Raw genomic sequence first — 21,223 nt, forward strand, 5'->3', positions numbered from 1 at the left:
CTGGGAATGGAAGCACATCACAGCCCATGCCAAGAGCCCACTCTAGCTGCAGCGAGGAGGACCAGCGCAGGGGCCTGCAGTGACAGAGACCGCTCGTTTACCCAGCACTGCCTTAAGCTCTGCATTGTGTGCTTCACAATACGCGCCTCATTAACATTCACACTGCAAATACTGACTGAGAGCCACCACGCGCCAGTCACCATAAAGTGTGCAGTAAATAATGGAGGGAGGGAGGAAGCACTGAGTGGGCAAGACTGGTAAAGGGCAAAGTGAATCCTGTGCACAGTGGGAGGAGGAGCAGCGAGAGCTAAGGTGAGCGCAGCGGGCCAGGTGAAGGGTGAGGAAGTGCAGGGAAGGCAGGTAGAGTCCCCAGCACTGCCAACCAGGGGCGCCAGCAGACTGTGTCCAGCCTCCACTCTGCTCAGACCAGTCTCTGCGTTTTAAAGAGCTACATCAACAGCTAAAAGATCTTCATAAAGTAGACAAGTAATTCTGGAAATGTAACACTTGGCTGTAATGAAGCAGGACCACCTACGTGCCAGGTATATTAACAACAAACAGGCTGTGTGGGAAAAGCAAGGACCAACTTCATATTCACCCAAGACATAACCCATTAAATTAACTGGAGGCAACGTCATTTCAGATAACTGATAAGGTATACAGAGTGTGCAGTTTAAAACAAAAACAAACCCTGTCCCTGGCACAAGGTAGTTATCAGTGACAATTTATTCTGAGACACACAAAAAACTGGCTAACTTGCCAAGAAACACATACATACTCCAGAAACCTTATAGCACTTGTCTTGCTTAGTGAAACATTACAGCAGTAGGTGAAATCCCTGCAGAGGCCAGGGAAACTTGGAACTGCCCCCTGGCATGGGTGGACATTTGAACAGGACTTCAGGGTTGAGACAACGCAAAACTGACTTGACATCTGAAAGACTCAACTTCAATTCCCAGTTCAGCCATTCATTAACTTATGACCTTGGGCAAATTTCTTAATCTCTACAAGCCTTTGCTTATTCATAAAATGGAGACAGTATCTGTTTCACTGGAGTCTTGCAATGATCTAGTTAATACCTGGGAAATGTCTACTAAAAGTATGTGCCTGACTAGATTATTTTTTGTGCATGTGTGTAAATACATTTTAAATATTTTTTAAATACTTTAAAAACTTTAACTTTCGCCCCACTCAACCCAACTTGGAAGTTATTTCCTATCACCCTACACTGGAACTAGCTATTTCACTCCATAAATAGCTCCACACGCCCTCCACGGTGCAAGAACAGAAATGAATTAAACGGTTCAAGTCAAACTACTGATAGTTAAAGGTACAGAACAGGCCAAAGACCTGGACACTGCCCCAGAGAAGATATACAGACGGCGAATGAGCATATGAAGAGATGTTCCATATCACGTGTCAACAGAGAAACGAAAATTAAAATGAGATACCGTCACACACGTGTCAGAGCGGGCAAATGCAGACTCGATGACACCAAACACTGGCGAGGACGTGGCGCCACAGGCATTCCCACCCGGGGATGTTGGGGACATGCCACACAGCACGGCCACCTCCAGAGACAGCCTGGAGGTTTACAAAACTAAAGGTACGTACTCTTCCCACATAATCCAGCACGCACATATTCCTTGACCAGTGGCAAGCATGGAGGATTTTTGTATAATACTATGATGGTGGGGTTATATCAGGTATTTGCCCAAACCCACAGAATACACAGACCAAGAGTGAAGCCTAACAGAAACGATGGACTTGGAGCTATTATGGTGTCCATACAGCTCACCAACTGTAACTCTGGGGTGGGGGGGATAATATGGGGGACGGAACACATGGTTGGGGCAGGGAGATAAAGAAACTACACCTTCTGCTGTGTTTTGCTGTGAACCTAAAATTGCTCTACAAATAGTGTTTCTCAACTGAGGTTGCCAATCCCTCCCCCCGCCCCCATACATGAGGTAAGTGTACGGAGACAATTTTGGTTGTACCACTGGGGGAAGGAAATCGCTGTCATCTAATGAGGGAAGCCGGGAAATGGCTGAACACCCTACAACACACAGGATGGCTGCTGATAACCTGGCCCCACATGTCAACAGACAACTGCTTAAAATCAATTACTTTGGGTGACTGCAGACGCCCAAACAGATTAATGCTAAGGCCCCAGAAAACGGCACATGCAGAGCAACATTTTATATGCAATTCAAATTTCCAGGCCACTCCTAACCCCTAGAAACTGTGGCGTTGGAAATGTCCTCAGCCAGTACTTAGCTGTACTAACCATCTTCCTGAGAAGCAAAAAACAAATTCACATTGAAATTTTTATCCAGAACAGACTGATGCTCAGAAGCAGGTAACCAGAAGTCACGCAGCACGCTGTCCGGGAAAGGAGGTGGTGAGTGGGGTGGGGACTCGGCGTGGAAGGGAGCCAGAGGGCGAGGACAAGCCTGGGGTCAGGGAATCGGCGGTCACTGGAGGGAGAGCTGCTCCCCTCCCCGGCAACAGCCCCCTGCATGCTGTGTTCCCATCTGTGTGCTGGGGGTGAAGTTCCCATTAAAACACTGTCTTAACCTTCCATGGAGGCTGTTCATACCCCAGCCCCATCTGCTCCCCAAAGCCCCACCCCCTGCCCCTCACAAGTGTCTGAGCAGCACAAAGGCGGCCTCCCCCACAGCTCTCCAACTGCACCCAGGCGGAAGCCCCAGAACACTAGTGGAAAATGATCAAACTCATACTGCACTAATCCTAACTGGAAATACTTCACTACAAATTCCAAGGGCTAAGAATATCTATCATTAAATTAGCAAATGATTAAAAGCTTCCCATAAGCAGAGCAACATGGGAAAGCTTAATGACAGCTTGTAAAAAGTTAAAATTAAAGTTAACTGGATCTCTTTGCTTGGGAGTCTTCCCACCTTTAAGGGGTTCAAACAGGAAAAAACATAGGCATGAAGAAACCACGGATGACCCACAGCTGCCTGTGACATGACTGACCCCAGAAATAGGATTGGGGCAGGGGAGGCAAGCCCCAGGGGACTAGCCAGGACGCTGCCACTTTTCTAAGGCTCAGCAACCATCACCTCTATTATTGAGATATAAGCACACTTCTCTGTGTGTTTTAAACTAATACAGCAAGGCTTTTATCCTTACTGGTCTTCAAGACAAGAGAATAGTAAATACCAAATTCAGAGAGAATACCTCTACGGGAAGTCAGTCGGGAAAGATAAAAGTTGGCATTCATCTTGCAGGAAACTGGGGGTTCAGGGGCATTCATTATATCATGATGCTTCAACTTGTAATCTATGTTAAAACCTTTCTTTGTAGTTATCGGTTGTCTTTTTTTTTTTTTTTTCCTGAGTTGCTTTTTCGTGCATGGCTAAGCTAGGGTCCCGTTTCCTGGATGCCAGCTACTGCAGACACTACCCTCTCCCTGTTGTATATTCTTGGATCCTTAGTTGTAAATGAATTGGCCAAATACAACTGGGTTCATTTCTGGGCTCTCTACTCTGTTCCATTATCATTTTACATCACTATTTTTTAAGGTATTAGAGAAAAATCCCACAAACACAATCGAGCAAGGACAGGCAGTGTGGCTCAAGAACACACCCCACTGGACGTCTACGAGCCTGAGCTGCCCACCTGACCTCGTGGCCCAGGACTCAGATCCCCCAGACCGCCTGTGTCCGCGTCCCACTGCAAGTGCAAAAGCACCCACTGGGGCCCCCCGCCCTTCCCTTCAAACACCTGCAAAAACACAAAGGTTTCAATTCAACCACCGTGTGTTGAAGGCCAACTGTGGGCCAGGCCCTGAGCCAGACCCAGTGAACAGAATATAGTTTCGCCCCCTCTCCAGGAACCACGCACAGAACAGCAAATAATCACCAGGCCCTGGGTGCGCACAACAGTGCTGTTTTCTGGCGCTTCTGCCCTGAGTCCCCTGGCCGCGGCCTACAGACTCGCTATGTTGTCCTCCTGGGACAGCGGGCCTCCACCTGAGATGAACTCAACACAGAAGCAGAGCTCTGCTTCCCATTGCTGGGGTTTTCCGGGTTGAAAGGTAAACAGTAAAGAGCCACCATTTCGCTTCTCTCTCCAGAATTCACTGCCCGTTAGGTTAGTCACTCAATAATTATTTGAGTGTTTCCTAGGTGACAAGGGCTGTTTTTGAATGGAGAACATAACAAAGTCCCTGTCTTCAGGGACTTACGGGCAGTCAAGATCAATATGGAAAAAAAGATCAAGAAAGAGTCCTTGGCCATCAAAGAATAAGCAGGGGGCGGTCACCCCACTTGGAAGCTGGTGAGACTCCAATGGGTCGTTTAGGTTTTGGGTTGTGTTCAAGCCGGGAAATGCGTCACTCTCTGCTGGTTCTTATAACTTAAAGGAAAACACAAAACTGCAGAAATCACCTGAGAGCAAGTGAGGCAGAACCACTTTTCAGAATAAATAAGTCAGTAAAACACTAGAGCTTAAAAAATTTGCAAGGAAATAAACACAGCAAACCTGGGCCTATGAAGTAAACTAAAAGGGGAAGGACTGACCTAGGAATGCTCATCGAAAAAAAGTACTCAGTCCCTAGGTGAGCAGACAGAGAGCGAGACAAAGAACAGGACATGTCCTGTGATAAACTCTAAATTTAATTCAGTTAACAGTGCCAGCCACAGACATGGTAACTGTCACAGCTGAAGTACATGCTCCGCAGGTCAGGAAACCGAGCCAGCATCACCGGCAGGCAGGTGTGCACCTCCGGGCCTCTATACTAGAGGGCCTGGGAGGGGGTCAGGCACCTGGCAGGCCCCAGACAAGGGGCGCTGGGGTGGGGGCAGCAGAGAGGGTGCCGCACGGGGGCGCTGGGCCTGGTCAGCGTGGCTGCTCAGAGGGCAGGGTCTTCTCAGTGGGTCCAGGCTCAGATCTCACGTCTCCCAGCGATGCTGCTTTTGTCTACTTTATGGTTAGGGTTTCAGAGTCATGCTCTTAAACTCTACTTCTCCTCAGCAGTCAGGAGTCCCTAAAGAGTTCTCCACCGAGGAGTGACAGAACAATGTGTATCTCAGAAGGTGAAGCAGATTGCTTTCTTAAAATGGCCATAACAAGATCTCCCGCGCTAAATGTTTCTCTTAAATGGAGTGAGACAGGCTTCCCACTGAGGGTGGTTCCTCGTGCCCCCTCCTTGGAACTGGGAGAGCTTCTGTGACTGTTTCCATCAACAGAGAAGAGCAGGAGGGGTGCTCTGTGACTTCATGCCCACAGGACACTCAAGCCTGCAGTCCCCCCAGCCCCCAGCCAAAGCCCAGCTTCTGCAGCCGCCATGCTGTAAGGAAGCCCCGGAGGCTCTGAAGTGAGCCCCTGCAGCCCCCAGCTGCGGGGCCCCACTGTACTGGCTCAGCTACCTGACCGCAGGAGCACAAGGCTCTAAGGCCCTCCCATATTTCTGACCCCATAGAAGCATGGAAGATAACAGGGTCACTGCTGCCAGGTGGTGGTACCTGGTACAGAAGGACACCTCTGAGGCGGTGGGGAGGCAGTCTGACCAGGGAAGGGCAGGAAACTGGCAGAGCACCAGGCTCGGGTCATATGGTTCGAGGGGAGGAGAGGTTGAAGACTTCAAGATGCTGGACCGAGAGGACTGGGTGGCTTCCTGGACATGAGAGGGACAAGAGGTCTGAGACCCCTGTGTTTCCAGCGGGGACCACCTGCTGGAAGGTGGTGCCCCAGTCTCATCAGAGTGTGTTTGGTGTGGGTGTGCCCTTCTAAAACATGGTGTTTGTCATTTCAAGCATAAGCAGTAACTCAAACTGCTCGGATTTCCAAGCCTGGCCCACGCCAATGACTGGTTAAGGCAGATTTGTGCTCCCAGCATCTGTCTATACATAAACAACCAGCCACAGCTTCAAGGCCTTTACAGTTTGTTCTGAAGTCCATCAAGACCAGTTTACATTCCTGAGAAGCTTAGCAAATACTTAATTCATAGAAGGCACCAAGGTAAACTTCGCTGGAACCCATGCTGATTTATCACAAATTTATGGACGCTAACGTAACTGTGGTTTGTCCTGCATAATCTGTGACCCAACCAGCAACTCTGCTTACAGCTGGCTCTGTTTTTTGCTGTGCGGCTCAGGAACCACTGGTGCTTGGGCTCTCCAGGTAAAGACCCAGGGCCAGTCCCTCCAAGACTCATCTGCAGGTGACGCTGGAAAACGGCACATTGTGGAGTAATAAGTGTTTCTTCCGGCGGCTGACTGCCCTTCGGCTGAGTATGCACACACACTAACGACCCCATGTGGTGGAGGAAAGCTCACCAAACCCAGAGCCCACACTCCCGCTGGATGACTGTACTTCCATAACACCCAACACCCTATTATCAGGTGAATAGGGGCTACAGTGAAAGTTCATTTGGCAGATAAGCCCCCCTCTGACTTTTTGGGGTCTACTGTGTATCTTCATAGCTGGCTCAGTGACCTCTTTTAAATTTTGAAATAAAAACCATAAAACATAAAGTTAACACCTTCAGAGTGACTCTCACTGGCTGAGCTGATGCTATTTTGACCATCATGAAAACAATCGCTTTACACGTCTCTGCTTTAAAATCATTTTTCAAGATCACAGAAATTTACACCTGAGTGGAAGTCTCAAGTTCATCTAAGGGCTCTCCCTTATCCTCAGATGAATATGGAAGCTCAGACACGGCTGTGCCAGGGCACTCGGTCAACAGCGTCTTCAGTGTGTGAACCTCCGTCTTCACGCTGCTTCAGCCAGAGTGTCTATGTGGGGGACGCACAGGCCCAGGAGGGCACGGTGCAAGGTGAGCAAGCTGGGTGTGGTCCTGCACTCAAGGAGCTGGTGACCTGAGGGAGCGACCTGCACGCCCTGCCCCCATGTGGGGTGCACCTTAGCACGGCTGGCACCCGTCACCATCGGGACCCTCCATGGAACATCTCCAGGTAGCCAAAGTATCAACTTATTTTTTAACCACAGAAAGCTGGTAACCCCAAAAAAAAGGTCTCAGTAGGTCCATATTTCTGCCAGAGGACAAAGCAATGAGCACAGTGAAACCACTGCTCGTTGCTGGGAGTGCTGTCAGGACACCCCCGCGGGAACCCAGGCACCTGCTGCCACAGGCCCGCACCCTTCCTGCTGTAGCCGCGGTCAGGCACCAGCCACACTTCCTCATCTGATAGTTGCTTCTGACCTGCTGTGGATTAGGAAACCAGAACCCCGTTCAAATTTAAAAATACGTAAGTAATCTTTGAGAGGAGCACGGTGCAGGCCCAAACTGGTGCCATGCAGTCCCAGGGTCTGTGAGCACGACCGTGTAGGAAGGTCAGGGTTCCGGGCACACACACCTTCTTTTCTCAAGGTTAAGGATCCACATCTTCAGCTTTTTCTCAAAGAAGTTGAAGGCTGGAAAGGCACAATTGTGATCAAATAATATCAATAAAATTCCTATCACTCCACTTCACCTGCAGGATGGGCCCACGCAAGCCACCACTTCACTCCTCGTATACTCAGTTTTTAAAATCTAGAACTCGGGCCTAACAGCACCCTCTACCTTGCAGGGCCACTGAGAATGAGGGGACACCTGCAGCCCAGCGACGGCCACAGGGCCTCTCTGCAGACATCCTCCAGAGGGCAGGGCCTTTCCTGGAGCACAAGCACATGGCTTATCTGTTAGGACTTTTACATAACTGTTTTTGGGTGCTGGGGGGCCTTTTCCTCGCTGGCTTTTTGCTCATCTGATGTGGGTTTTCCATTTAGGCTGCCAGGAGTCTTTAGAAAGGTGGGTGTGCACTGTCTCAGTTTCCGAGTTGTTAAGCACCAGCCCAGGAGGGCAGCTTTCCACAATCTCACCCCAGCACGGCCCCTACCCTGTTTTGGGAAGTGCACGGACCCAAAGTCTTCCTAAAGCCAAAATGAGAGGAAGGGAGGGCACCTTTTGGATGCGAACTGCAAAAGTTGACCAAATTCCGAAAGCACAAAAGCTCTTCTTCCCTTCGTTTTTCTGGTCTGTGCTTTACTATTATCAACTTGTTCACCTGTCTTTCTGGAGCCCGGACCCCACTTCTCCTGCCCAGGAGAGTGCCAAGAAGCATCGTTCATTTACCCTTATTCACTGGTTTTCCCAAACCCATAGAAAGGCAAACGGAACAGCAGGAGAGTCCCCAAGCTCCCTCCCCACCCCTCCCAGCAATGAGACTTTCCAATTGCCTGTCTCCCTGGTATATTTATTCCAGAGCAAAACTTAGCAACCTACATACAGGCTCTGTGTCAAATACTACAACAGCCATCAGCTGATTTTTCCCTTACACATCCCCCCTCCAGGGAGTGAAAGATCCAAAATGAATCACACCAGGAGGTGGGGCCATAGCTCTGCTGGAGTGCAGAGGCTTTGGCTGACAGCAGGATGGTCACAGCCCCAGAGTCTGACCGTAGAACACAGGACAGTTTCTCTGCAGGAATCCAAGCGTCCCTGGCAAACTAGGTAGAATGGGAAACCCCCACAGGATGAGCAATGGCGGTCTGAGGGCAAGGCTGTGTGGACACCGACACACTGTACCTGAAGCAGCCGGTACTCAGCAGGTGAGAAAGCACAGGTGCATTCTGGGACTCCGCACACCCCTGGAAGCAGGGGCCTCTTTCCTCCCACATCCTCCATCTCATCTACCTGAATACACCCCTGCCAATACCTCGGACAACCTGTGAACCTGTTCTTGCATCGAAAATTGGCACCCAAGCAGCACTCAACCCCAAGGCCAAGCAGCCTCACTTCCCGGCTCCGCCAGACATGGCATCAAGGCCAGCTGCAAGGGATAGCCTGGCAGTACCCCCCCTTCCAGGGGGGTACAACATTTTATCTTGGTATGCCTCCCTCTTGGTGTGCCTCCCTTCACCCCTGCAGATTTTCAAACAGAGAATCATAAAAATGTTATACTATAGCTGACCTTAGAAACCATGGTGGGGGCAGGGACGGGGAGCAAACATTGTTTAAAAATGTACAATGATGTAAAAAATATATAAATTAAAAAAAATTTAAAAAAAAAAAGAAATCATCTACTCAACAATTTTTTCTAAAATAAGGAAAACTGAGGCCCAGACTTACAACCTAATTAAACAGCAAGTGAACCAGGACCAGAAGACAAACCTAGCGAGTATATAGTTTAGCGTTTTTCATCTCTCTACGGTTTAATTGTAAGTTAAAATTGGGTTTACGAAAAACAAAAACTGCATTAGAATTAAAAGTCACATTTTAAAGAACCCTTATATATCACCCAGCTAGTTTTATTTTCCATATCGATTATTCTTTAAGAACACCAAGTATCCAAAAGGCAAACAATTTCAAAAGACAAAGGGAAGAAGAGTGACATCTGCCAGGGGTGCTGGGGTGCGGGCGGCAGCAGGGAGGGTGGGTGTGGGAGCCCAGGCCCACAGGCACGCCAACAGGCTCCAAGGTTCAGTGACTTGCCCGAGATCTGGAACAATGACTTGACATTCAAGGGCACGGAACAAAAGCCCGGGTCTGGCCTTCATGACTAACCAGTCTCTAGAGAACATCACGCAACCCAAACTGAAATAAAATTAATCTGAAATGACTTCTGGAGAACTTGCTAGCTCACAAAACCAGGGGGCGCGAGTCTCTTCTCCCAGGCTGGGTGATGACTCCCCCACCCCCACCCCGTCTGGACGATGGAGTCGCCCCTCACACGCTGTCACTGGCAGTGGATTTCTCAAACACTGATGCCTTTCTCAGGCCGCTCCTCTGGTGGATGCTCCCTGGGCCCCTTCAGGAGACCTGCGAGGCGGCATTACCCACTGCCCGCTCACAGCACCTCGGGGGTCTGTGGCGCTGCCTCACATGACCCCCGGCTTTCACCTGAGAAGCCACCAGCCCTCCACTTTGCCTGCTGGTGGACAGACATGTAACGTCTTCCACGGACGCCATCCTGCGGTCTCCCCGCTTCTACCTCGCTGGCCCGGGCCTCTCATGAAGGTCCAAGGTGACCGAATCACAGTGCCCCGTGTTCCACACGAGAGCTTTAATAAAAGCATGGAGAAAACATCGCCCGCACGTTCACTGACAAAGGCCGAGAACAGCAAACTTCCTTTTTCATAGCAGAAGCGGCCAATTCACATAAACCTTCTCCCAAACTGACATAAAATGGCCAGGCTGCAGCCTGTGACATTTGGCCCTGGGTTTGCCCAGCAACACGTCACGCACGGCTTCCAAAGCGTGGGGGAGACCTGGCGCACCCTGCAAGCAGGGCAATGGACAAGCCCCGATGGAAAGGCAGCAAGACTGGAAGGACTCGGAAGAGACAGACACCCCATCAATCTCGGCACTCCGTCTGGAAGGGGCAGCGCTGCTTCCTGACTCCATCCAAGGGGCAGCTTGAGGCACAAGACACAACACTCACACATTAAGCGAAGTGCGTGGCCGTGGCCCATTTCTTTGCTGCTAAGTTCCTATCCCAGATGACTGTGTGGGGCAGAAATGGGAGACTCCCCAATCTCTGCTGCGTGGCCAACTCAAAGGCAGCTCTTGACGCACCGCACTCTGCACTGTCAAGCACAGGCAAAGCACATCCTGCGACAGCAGCTGGCAAGCAGGGCACACCTTGGTGAGGGGGCAGCTCAGTGTCACATCTCACCAACCTGTGATAAATGCGCAACCTAACCTGACACCTGTCACTAAGCTATGCATTTCCAGTCAGTCCGCCTGTTCTGCTCCCCACTCTGTCTCTGGTGAATCCTCTCAAACCCCCCACCCCCACCCCGCACCGCTGGCCTCCACCCCAGCTCTTGTATGCATAATAAAATAAACCTTTAAAAAAGTAATAAAGCCAACACCACACAGTACTTTGATGACCCACGTCACCCTGGCCCTCACATGGGCCTTGTCAGCACCACAAGTTCACCTGGCAGCTGTGCCGTGGCGGCTGGGACTCCTGTGCTGGAAAGGCATTAATCCAAGAGTTAAAACGTAGGAAAGTTTTGTTCTAAGCTTTGTGAACCAACATCTCATTTAATCTTAAAGACAATCCTAGCCCAAAAGCACCAGCATTACTCTGCTGGGAACGGAGGCCCAGAGCTGGGGAAGCCGCGTTTCATGGGCAGTGTGCGGGAGTGCAAAGCCTCGCACCTCGTCACCTCCCTGCACCGCCTGGCAGCCAGGCCCCCAGCCCCCCCACCCCCGCCCCTCCTGCCCTCAGAACCACTGTCACCTCAGTTTTCAAGTTCCAGAAAGAGGAGGAGCTATCTGATATCTATGTCTGCTCAGTGGGCGGTGCCGAGGGCGCCAGGGTGCAGCTGCAGGACCCCCGGACAACTTCCTCACTCCTCTGAGCCTCAGGCTCCCCTACCTGTGAGTGACGGTGGTGACAGCACACACTGCAGGTGTTGCTTTAAGGATCGAGACGAGCTTAGCACATACCTGGACAACTCACTGATCATAAATCTCACTGTTAACAGAGAAGAGGAAGAAAGAGGGAAAAGGCAAAAGGCTAGAATTTAAAATTTCAGAACAAAGGTCTCTCGGGCCTCCTGCCCATCTCTAAAAACCAGAGCGGGGCCCTGCACACACACAGCTCGGCGGGGACCTGAGTGCCACGAGGCTGGGCCCGCAGCACTGACCACCGGCGGCCACACAGGAGGGCGGGCCGGCTGCTGCTGGGGCCCAGGCCCGCTTGAGCACACACCTGACCCAGGAGAGCCGCGCTGGCTGATACAATTCTTTATGAATCTTAATGTTTGATTTCTCACCATCACACTTGCCCATTCCCTGGAGATAAACTTTCTCATCCAGGCATCTCAGTTCTGACTACAGCTTTCATTAAGAGCCAAAAGTCTCCTGACATGGGACCTCAAGTCAGGAAAGTCTTCGCCAGATGTAAGACACAGCGCTCTGGCTCAGGTCAGAGGCCCAACCAGCCCGGCTTCTAATAGCAGTGTAGGGAGAAAGTGCAGGGAAAAGTGCTGACTTAAGGACTGGACTTTAGTGTATGTGCGTGTGTATGTATGTGTATGTGTGTGTGTGTGTGTGTGTCTCTCTCTCTCTCTCTCTCTCTCACACACACACACACACACACACACACACACACGAACGCACGCTCCTCACTACAGGCGAAAGTGACAGACAAAGCCAAGCAGCCCTGACTGAGCCCCGGAGACAGTGAGTCTCTGAGTGGGACGCTTGCTCACTTCCAGTAGAGGAAATGGCAGCAGGATCATTGCCCTCTTGCACAGTCACTGGGCTCCGCAGCCCGGGCAACGTGTGCTCGGCCGTGGAGACCTGACGCGGAGCGGGGCCTCGACAACTGGGAAAGTGATGAGGAAAACACAAGGGCAGCGAGACCAGTCCAGCTACTGTCGCAGCGGGACACTCCCCAGGTTCCAGAGCCGGGGTGCCTTCTCCCGCACCCACTGGCCCGGAAAACCAATAAACTCTTTACCAGGGACCTCGGCAAAGACAGCCTCAAAACCTGCCAGTGGGAGAGCTGCATGACACAAAGGGAAAACATCTTTGCTCGCGCCTGCCAATTTTCTTATACTTAGCTCATAAGTTCCGTGACCAAAACGAATGGGAGGCACCGCAGGAGAGCTTGGAAAAGCAGAGGGGGCTGTTTTGCTAGGCTCTTTCCTCTAACATGAAGGTAGAAATCAATTCACTTTCCCCTTCTAACCCTTGGATCCCGAGAGAGCGCTAGTGTTTGGATGGCCTACAAATGCTCGCTTTCCGCAGCGCCCCAGACAGGGAATCCATCCATCCAAGTATTGTTCTTACCTCCCACCTCCTCCTGCGTCAGGGGAGGGAGCGGGCACAGGCTCTGAGGTCACGCCCCTCACTTAGAGGACCGTGGGAATGCTTATGGGAACACTTGCTCCTGCACTGCCAGCTGGAAAGGCCATGGAGCGCAGGCAGGGGATGTGGGAGAGCAGGGCCCGCTGCAGGGAGGCAGATGTTACACGTTACCATCAAGCAAACAGAAATGATCACAGTGACCATTTTAAATGTGTTGCTTATTGTACTTCAATTACACCTCAATAAAGTTGGGAGAAAAAGCAAAAAGCTAGAGAGTGAGCCAGTCTTCTACACAGAAGTGCACCCTGCCAACAGCTTTGGGGAAACAGAGTTTAATGAGAAAATTCAATTAGGAAGTAAAGTTAAGGAAACCCAGTGCATGCTGAGGGTGGGGGAGGCCTTCCTGAGCATCTCATGCTGAGCAGCACACCAGGCTGCTCTGAAAAATGACCACCACAGCCCCCAGCGGAATTCTGGGCTCAGAGCAGGCGCGGGACCAGCCCAAGCAGACATGTGGAGCCAGAGTCCGGACAGGACCAAGCCGGGCAGAGGTCAGCCGGTTTCCTGCACGGTTTTGACAATGGGACTCAGCGCAGAGGTCAGTCACCCAGGAGGTGCCAGGTTAGGGTTTCAGTCTCCACGGCAGCAACTCAGTCACAGGAGGTGACAACATGGTGCCGACTCCACCAGAGGCTGCCAGGCCCAAACAGACCCTCTGGCACCAGGAGGAGCGGCCACTCTCTTGGTTTCCCTTTAAACCAACATCAGGAAACTGGTCAATGCCAGAATGTCCCCTGACTAGAGAAACTCGCTGGGGCTCACAGATTAAATGCAGAGCAAGGGGGCAGGGGGAGGAATACATTTCCAATCAATGATGGAAAACAGATTCACTTCCCAGCCAGGATTCATTCTGCAGCACGTGAGCCTCAGCAAATCCTGCAGCACCACCCAAGGCCCAGGCGGGATGGGGCAGCCTCACATCCAGTAACACAGGCCTAAGGGAACGAGGCCCCTGGCCGCACTACAGGGGCAACAGTCTCTAGGAGGCATTCCCCAAACGCCCACAAGGGAAAGAAGGAAACACTCTACATTCACAGGAATGAAAGTCTAAACACCATCTTGGACAATGAAATCTCCCTGTTGCCCTCACTGCCTGCGAGAGGTGCCCCGGGGCCTCCCAGATCATCCCTGGGAGGGTCTCCAGATGGTGCGATGAGGGGGGCTTCATTTTCTTTAAACCTTGTCTTTGATCTCCTGGTACCAGAGGGCTCAAAGAATGTTAGTGAATAGAAACAGAAAAAATGAAATACATAGGCATGCGTTATTTCTTTAATCAAAGGTTAAGGAATTTGTAAACCGATGATTTTTAAACAACAAAAGCCCACAGTCGCTCTGGTCTCTCCGACCTCAGCACAGCGCGTAGAATTCCATTCTCAGAATGGAGACCCCGACTGCTCATTAAAATGAAACCAGACAATCTGATTCAAGTTAATTTCAGCTAGAGGAGGGTGGAGCGGGTGGGCAGAGGTGAAACAGGATCGGCTGAGGAGGTAACTTGAAGTTGGGAGATAGGCAAATGGGAGGGGGCTCCTTATATTACGCTTGAAATTTTCTATAACAGAAAATTCATAAAGACCAACCAGGTGCCCCCTCTCGGGTCCAGCCCCGCTGTCGTCTGAAGCCAGGCACTGCAGCTCCAGTCACTGGGCGCCAGGCCACTTCTTCCCCGTGCACTCAGTCCAGGGCGGCCTCGTGAGGGGGAGCACAAGAGCCCTCACAAAACCTGACCGCAGCCCAGGTACCTAAAGGAACTGAAAGGTTCTAGAACACAGGGTTCTAGAAAATCACCAAAAGCCCCTCCAACCCTGAAGCTGGGTGTCCACTGGTTCCTGTGAAGACACAGCAGCTCCACACCAGCCACACCAGAGAGGTCTGTGTTACTTCCTCAGTGTACACGGGCAGCTGTTTGGGGTTGGTGTGATTTCATACTGCCCCCCCCCAATTAATAATCACACCCTTCTCTACAATGTCTCATTTTTATAAAAGGAGAATTTGTGAAAATCCATTCTTTATTTTAAAACAAGTCCAGCAGCACATTATCATCCCCCACCGGGGCCCCAGCCGGGAGGGGAGCTCGGGAGGGCTTCTGGCCCATCAGTGACTGCAGAACTTTGTGACTCACCCCAAGTAACTTCAGGGTGAGTCCTGGTGCCCTGCAGTTCACAAAGGAGGAAACTGAGGTGCAGAGAGGCTAGGTCACTTAACCGAGGCCACTCCAGGATGTGGAAGACACACAGCTGTCTACGGTTGTTCAGGGTCCAGCCCTCTCAGAGGCCAGAAAGTGACCCTCTCCCCAGAGAAATGCGCATCCAGATAGAAGTTTGAATCGGATGTTGATCCGTCCCTCCTCTTCAAGCATCCAGATTAAAAATATGTTCAGATATTGGATTACTAAAACACATCAAGACTCTCCATTCAGAACAGAGGACACGTGCGTGCGCACACACACACACCCCAAAAACTCCCCCACCCCCCTCCTCCGCAATCCTGGCCTGAATCTGATTACAGATCTCTTCGGACTGACCCTCTTAAAACAATTAAGACATTTTCTCACCCATAAACTTTCACTGAAAACCAAAAATGAACAAAATGAGATCGTTCACAGAAAATAGACAACAGTCCCACATCCTTGGGGATTGTGGTGGGTCCACCACACCTGGCTGTGAGGACGCTGAGGTCATCCCGGGCCCTGGCTTGGCTTTGGTGCCTCATACCCAGCCTGACATAAAGGAGCCATCACCTTGAAATCTAGACCCAACCCTGGAGCCAAAAAAAATAAATTTCAGAGAGTAGGTGAAATTCAGAGATGCAATCTAGAAGGTAATGTCATAGAAACAGCTCCAAATGGGAGAAAAAAATTGTTTTTGCAAATAGAAACCTCTTAACCCAGGAATTCTGCAAAGATCTTACACAAAAGCTTTTATACAGAAAGCTCTTCAGGAGTTTTAGCTTTTTTATGTGGGAGAAAGTAAAACAACCTTACTGTCCGGTGTAATTCTGGTACAATTATAAGATGAGCCACCGTGTAATCATTAACAGGAAGTTTGCATTTTAAGCGGGAAAAACTACTGTCATGCCAACAACAATGGGCAGGATGCAAGTTTAAAGGAGGAAAACTACAGTTTTTAAATTGGCTCAGAAAAAGAACAAAATACAAAAAGAAATAAGCAAGCATAAAGAAGACTGGCAGGACAGGGACACAAAAAAGTGTCAAGTGGTTTTATCCACAAAAGCAGGAATTTTGAGTGACTGATTTTTTAATCCTCTTTATAAGTTTCTGCATTTTCCACAAATGACACCTGCCCTTTCCCCCCTCTTCTCTGATTGCAAATGTAATGCAGGCTTTCTGTAAAAAAGGCAAGCATCACAGAACATGAAAAGCCCCCCTCTCCTCTAGAGGTAATTAATTACTCCCCAAAGGTAATGACTACTAATAATTATTTCATTCCATTCTTCCGGATGATTTCTAACAAGCATTACCTTTGGCATCAAATTTCCTTTAAAAACTATCCATTTGATTCCATGTACGTGAAATGTCCAGACAAACAGACTCGAGGTTCGGGGGGTAAGGGTGGGAACAGAGCAACCGCAAGCAAGCGCAAGGGTTCTTTGTGGGCTGAGGAAAACGTTGCTGAGTTACTATAAATTGACAAAGTTGAATTGTACAGCTAGAAGCAGGGATTTTATGATATGTAAATTATGCCTCTAGAAAGCAGTTGGGGGAGGGGGGAAGACCTGACTTGCTGGGCTGCTCGGCTACTGGCCCCTGGGCGGGTCAGGGAGGCAGCGGGGCCTGGTGCCCTTTCTCAAAAGCACAGGCAAGACCAGTGGTGGGAACACAGGAAGCTGGTGGCCCCTCAGCAGGCACTGGCCACACTGCCTGCACGGAGAGGCTCACAAGACCCTGAAGGAGCGCAGGCAGAGACTGGTCAGTCTAGTGGACACAGCACAAGGAAAGCGCTGGCCCCAAGAGGCCACAGAGACAAGGCACAGGCTGAACTGGGTTCAACTGCTGGGCAAAGCCAACTGGGGAGGAGACAGCAGTGGCCCACTTGCCCACAGGAGTTCTGGGGGTGCTCTGTACAGGAAAACAGAACACTGCTCTGGTTCAACAGAAACTTTTTAAAGGCACCCCTGAAAAGAAGTTGCTCCCTGGAAGTACTCAAAGGTGAAAAGAAATGAGCCAAAGATAAAATAAGTAACACAACCAGCCACCGGGAGGGGAACGAGAGCAGCAGGTCATGCAGTACATAAAAAGCACAATGACTTGGGAACAGAAAATGTAAACGGGTGTGATTCCCTTAGAAAGTAAATGCAGTTATGCACGGATTCTAAAGTGTTCATCACCATCTGTGAATCCTCCCTAAAGGAGTCACTCATGTGTATGCACAATGATGCCCACTGCTGTGGTGCCAACTTTGGAAATAATCTCCCCAATAACAGGGAGATGATCGATCAGTCAGTCACCATTAAAGTGTTTGAACAGCCTCCCCGGTGGTACAGCGGTTGAGCGCTGGGTTGCGAAGCTGCCCGCAGCCTCTGCGGCGCCGGTTCGATCCCCAGCTGCTCCCCGGCCACCGGAGGAGGGTCCCACATGGCGCATAGACCCCCTCCTGCTGCCCGCTGCTCCCCTCAGCAGTGTACTTCGGTCCTTCTGCCTGCTCTACTCCCCGCTCTGGCTCTGCTGAATTCTCTCACCCTCCCGCGCTTTTGACTGTACCCAGTGCTTGCATAAATAAATAAATAAATAAATAAATAAATAAATAAATAAATAAATCTTTTTTTAAAAATAAAAATAAAAAAATAAAGTGTTTGAACAGGGGGTCCTTAAAAACATGGCAACTACCTATTTTGTGTTAACTTAGCAAAGTTGGACACGGATTTAATTTCAACCAAAAAAGCAAGCCCAATCCTGAAAAGAAACAATATGTGAGAATGCCAACTGTTTTCCTTTGAGTAGGGAGGTTAAGAGATTGTTTTCCCCTTCTTTTATGTTTTCCTGAACTTCCTAATTTTTTTAAAGATTTATTTCTGCATACAAGAACTGGGTACAGACCAGAGGTGTGGTGGGTGAGAGGATTCACCAGAGACAGAGTGGGGAACAGAACAGGCAGACTGACTGAAATACACTGTTGAGGGGAGCAGTGGGTGAGACAGGAGAGGTCTGCTGTGCCATGTGGGTCACCTCCCTGGCCGGGGATCGAACTTGTGCTGCAGTGGCTGTGGATCGCTTCACAGTGCTGACGCTTAACCCCTTGCACCACCAGGGAGGCCCCAACTTTCTAATTTTTTATGAAAATATTTCTCAAGTTCTCCATCTGTCTATTGGATTCTGTAAACTTGACCCTTTAGGGGTTTTTACTATGTAGAAACTAGACTTTATTTCTACAAACACAAAATCCCAACCCTGAATACGCTCTGTCAAGCCACAACCCCACCATGCAAACATGGCAGCTGCTACACCCGGGGATGCCATGCACCCCCAGAAGCTGCACTGCCCAGCCCTCAAGGACAACTTCTCCTATGAGCATGTGAAACTTCTGTCATCCTTTGGGTGGTAAGAATTTTGTAGCTGTTGGCTCTGTGAGGCAGACTCACTCCTCCTTGGGGTACCAGAACCGCCCAGGAGAAAGTTGGGGCACAGGCTGTGTGTGCGTGCGTGTGTTCTTAAGTGTTTTGTGGAGGCAGTGACCCAGCTAATGGATTTTATTTTTTGATAACATAACATGGTTTACAGTACGGTGTATGATGTAGGAGTACAGGTTCACACCTCTCGAGAACACAGCTAGCTGATCTTGGCTGGCAGGTAAATTTCACAACGATGCAGGTCAGGGCTGGAGCAGTGTGGGCGGAGGTGGGCTCAGGACAGGCAGACGAGGGCGCAGCTCACTGGCTGAGTTCCCCTGGGCCTCACACACCCCGCTCCTGTGCTGGGTGGGCTCCCCTGGGAGAATGTGTCACACTGGTGAGCTCTTCACAACTAATTCTACGAAAGCATGGATTTCATTTCGGAATCTAAACAGATTCAGAGCTGGCTCTAACCATGACTCGCTAACCTGCATCCTGAGCAACCTCCTTCTCTGCGGAGAGATGTGGGAGTCCCCACCTCTGCTGCTGAGGGGCTGGGCCACGCAGGGCCTCCAGGCTGCTGTGGGTGGGCTTTGCTCCTGCTGGGTTAATAACCACCCAAACCACCAGGCACCTGTGGCGGTGGGAGGCCAGGCAATCTCCACAGAGTCAAAGGGAGAAGGGAGACTGGATCAAGGGGTCCATGGCTCAATCAGCGAGCAGGGTGCGTGGCCATGGGTGGCTGCCAATACCAAAGCAAGTACCCACAATGCCTGGGACTTTCGCCCCTGGCACTTTCCACCTGCGAGGGGATCTTTCCCTTCAAAGCAGCAGCACTTTCCCTCCTGGCTATAAATCAGTGTGAACAGGCTGTCCCTCTCCTGACCCGTCCACCCTTCGTGGTGCCAGCTTTCTCCTTTTTTCGCCCCACGCAGAGGAGTTATCAAAGACTAAAGTGAGTATTACATCCCACTCCAGCAACCTCGTTAATCCAAAAACCCAGAGGTAAAAACCCCCAAACCCTTTCCTCTCTGAACCATGAATCAAAATTGGTGACAGTTGGGACCACTTGGACCAAAGGAGGACGCTGTGGCTCGCTACCTCTGCCCTTTATTTATTTAGCAGCAAATGCTGCACTTTGGAAGCTGCCTGGTGACCTGACCAGATTTTCTTCCTCATATGCAACAAGCCGTTGTTCAGCCAACATGTTTGGGGGCTGGGGGCGGCTGTGTTCAGAGCCTGTCAGTTTAATCACAGCCTTGCTCCTACCCAGTGAACTGTATGGGTCCCAGTAACTGCTCACGTTCCCTGATCTCTCCCTTCACTATGACAGTGTCTATCCTCATGGCTCCTTAGCCACCTGCTGCTTCTCCTCTCCCATCAACTGACATATCACCTCTCCACCTCTCCATGGGCTGGCCATGGCCTGAGTGGAAGAACCCTGTATCCTGTAACCTCTGGGCACCGGAGGAGATGATAAGCAAGAAGCGATCACCTGCAGGCTGCAGAGGCCCGGGGAGCAGAGGGATGACAGGACACCACAACACAGCTCCCGGCTGCCCGGTGCCCCCAACTTCTCCCATCTGGCTTCCAGGGGACCCAAGTAGCTGGCCAGGTGGTTTTCATTTAAAGATGAAACCCCAGCAGCTCCAACACCACACCCCTGACCCTGGAGTCAAAGGCCAGCCGAGAGACACAGAGGCCACCGTGTGTTACCGAGCAGAACCAAAAGGCAAAGCAGGAGCCAGGGGTAAAAGAACAGAGTGGGGCCTGGGGGACTGAAATGTCTGATGAGGGTCACGAAAGAGCAAAGCCCAGATGAGCACCCACCCTGGCGCAGGAAACCAGAAGAGGGCTCTGAGTCGTCCCGCGCCTCGTCTCACCCTGAAGATGCTGCATGGCCAGATGGGACCTCAACTCCAAGCTGTTTGCTAAACGCTCAAAACAATGAGGGAACAAACAGGTCTTCAATGTGAATTATATATCCACACATGTAACGTGCTGAAAGCAGGTTTAGAAAGAAAACACAATTATATACCGAAAAGGTGACTGTGATAGCCACACTCACAAGGAGTTTCCTACGTGCCAGACGCGATTCCAGGCACCTTACATGTGTGAACTCATTCACTCCCCTAACATGCCTATAAGGCCATATTGCTAATGCCTCCTTTTATTAATCCTATTTCAAACATGGGAGGACTGAGGTATGAGAGAGGTGCAAGAACTTCTCAAACCTCACAAAGATAGTCAGTAGCAGAGCTGGGAAATGAACCTGGCAGCCTGGGCCCAGAAACCTTTATACTCCAAACTGCTGGGCCTGCACCCACAGTAACACCCCCACCCCAAAATCAAATTATCAGGAACAGCTACAGAGAAATACTCCAAAGTAGCAAATGTTTTGTCTCGATAGTAGGATTATGTCATTCCTATTTTCCCCTTTTTATATTAGCAATTTTTCTGAATTTCCCACAAATTGTGTTTGCCATTTGATTTTGGTATAGTCTTCATGTGCACTCTGCACATTTACAAATGAAACACTATTATCATCTTTAAGGCCTTAAAGGAAAAAAGATTTTCAGTGTGCTGGCACCAGGGCTAACAGCCATCAATCAGACCAGGCCATGCTGGTCAATGTCCACAAGTCAGGTGACCCCTGACCTGCACCCCCACCGCAACCCCCTCCTACCACACACACACACAAGCCTTTTGTGAAGTGGGAATCCCACCCCCTACTCCAGAGACCTTTAGCACAAAGTGGGAAGAAGGAAGAGCTTCTAACATGTGGCATCAAAA

At 50.3% G+C, this 21,223-nt stretch overlaps 1 protein-coding gene across 2 annotated transcripts in view; it reads right to left on the reverse strand.

The window, feature by feature from the left end:
• The window catches only part of CAPZB (capping actin protein of muscle Z-line subunit beta), a gene marked incomplete at both ends in the record, with an annotated part of 105,179 nt that overhangs the window by 57,382 nt on the left and 26,574 nt on the right, over positions 1-21,223 (reverse strand). The window lies entirely within an intron of this gene.

The sequence above is a fragment of the Talpa europaea genome (assembly GCF_964194135.1).
Source record: "Talpa europaea genome assembly, chromosome: 9".
NCBI classification, from domain to species: Eukaryota; Metazoa; Chordata; class Mammalia; order Eulipotyphla; family Talpidae; genus Talpa; species Talpa europaea.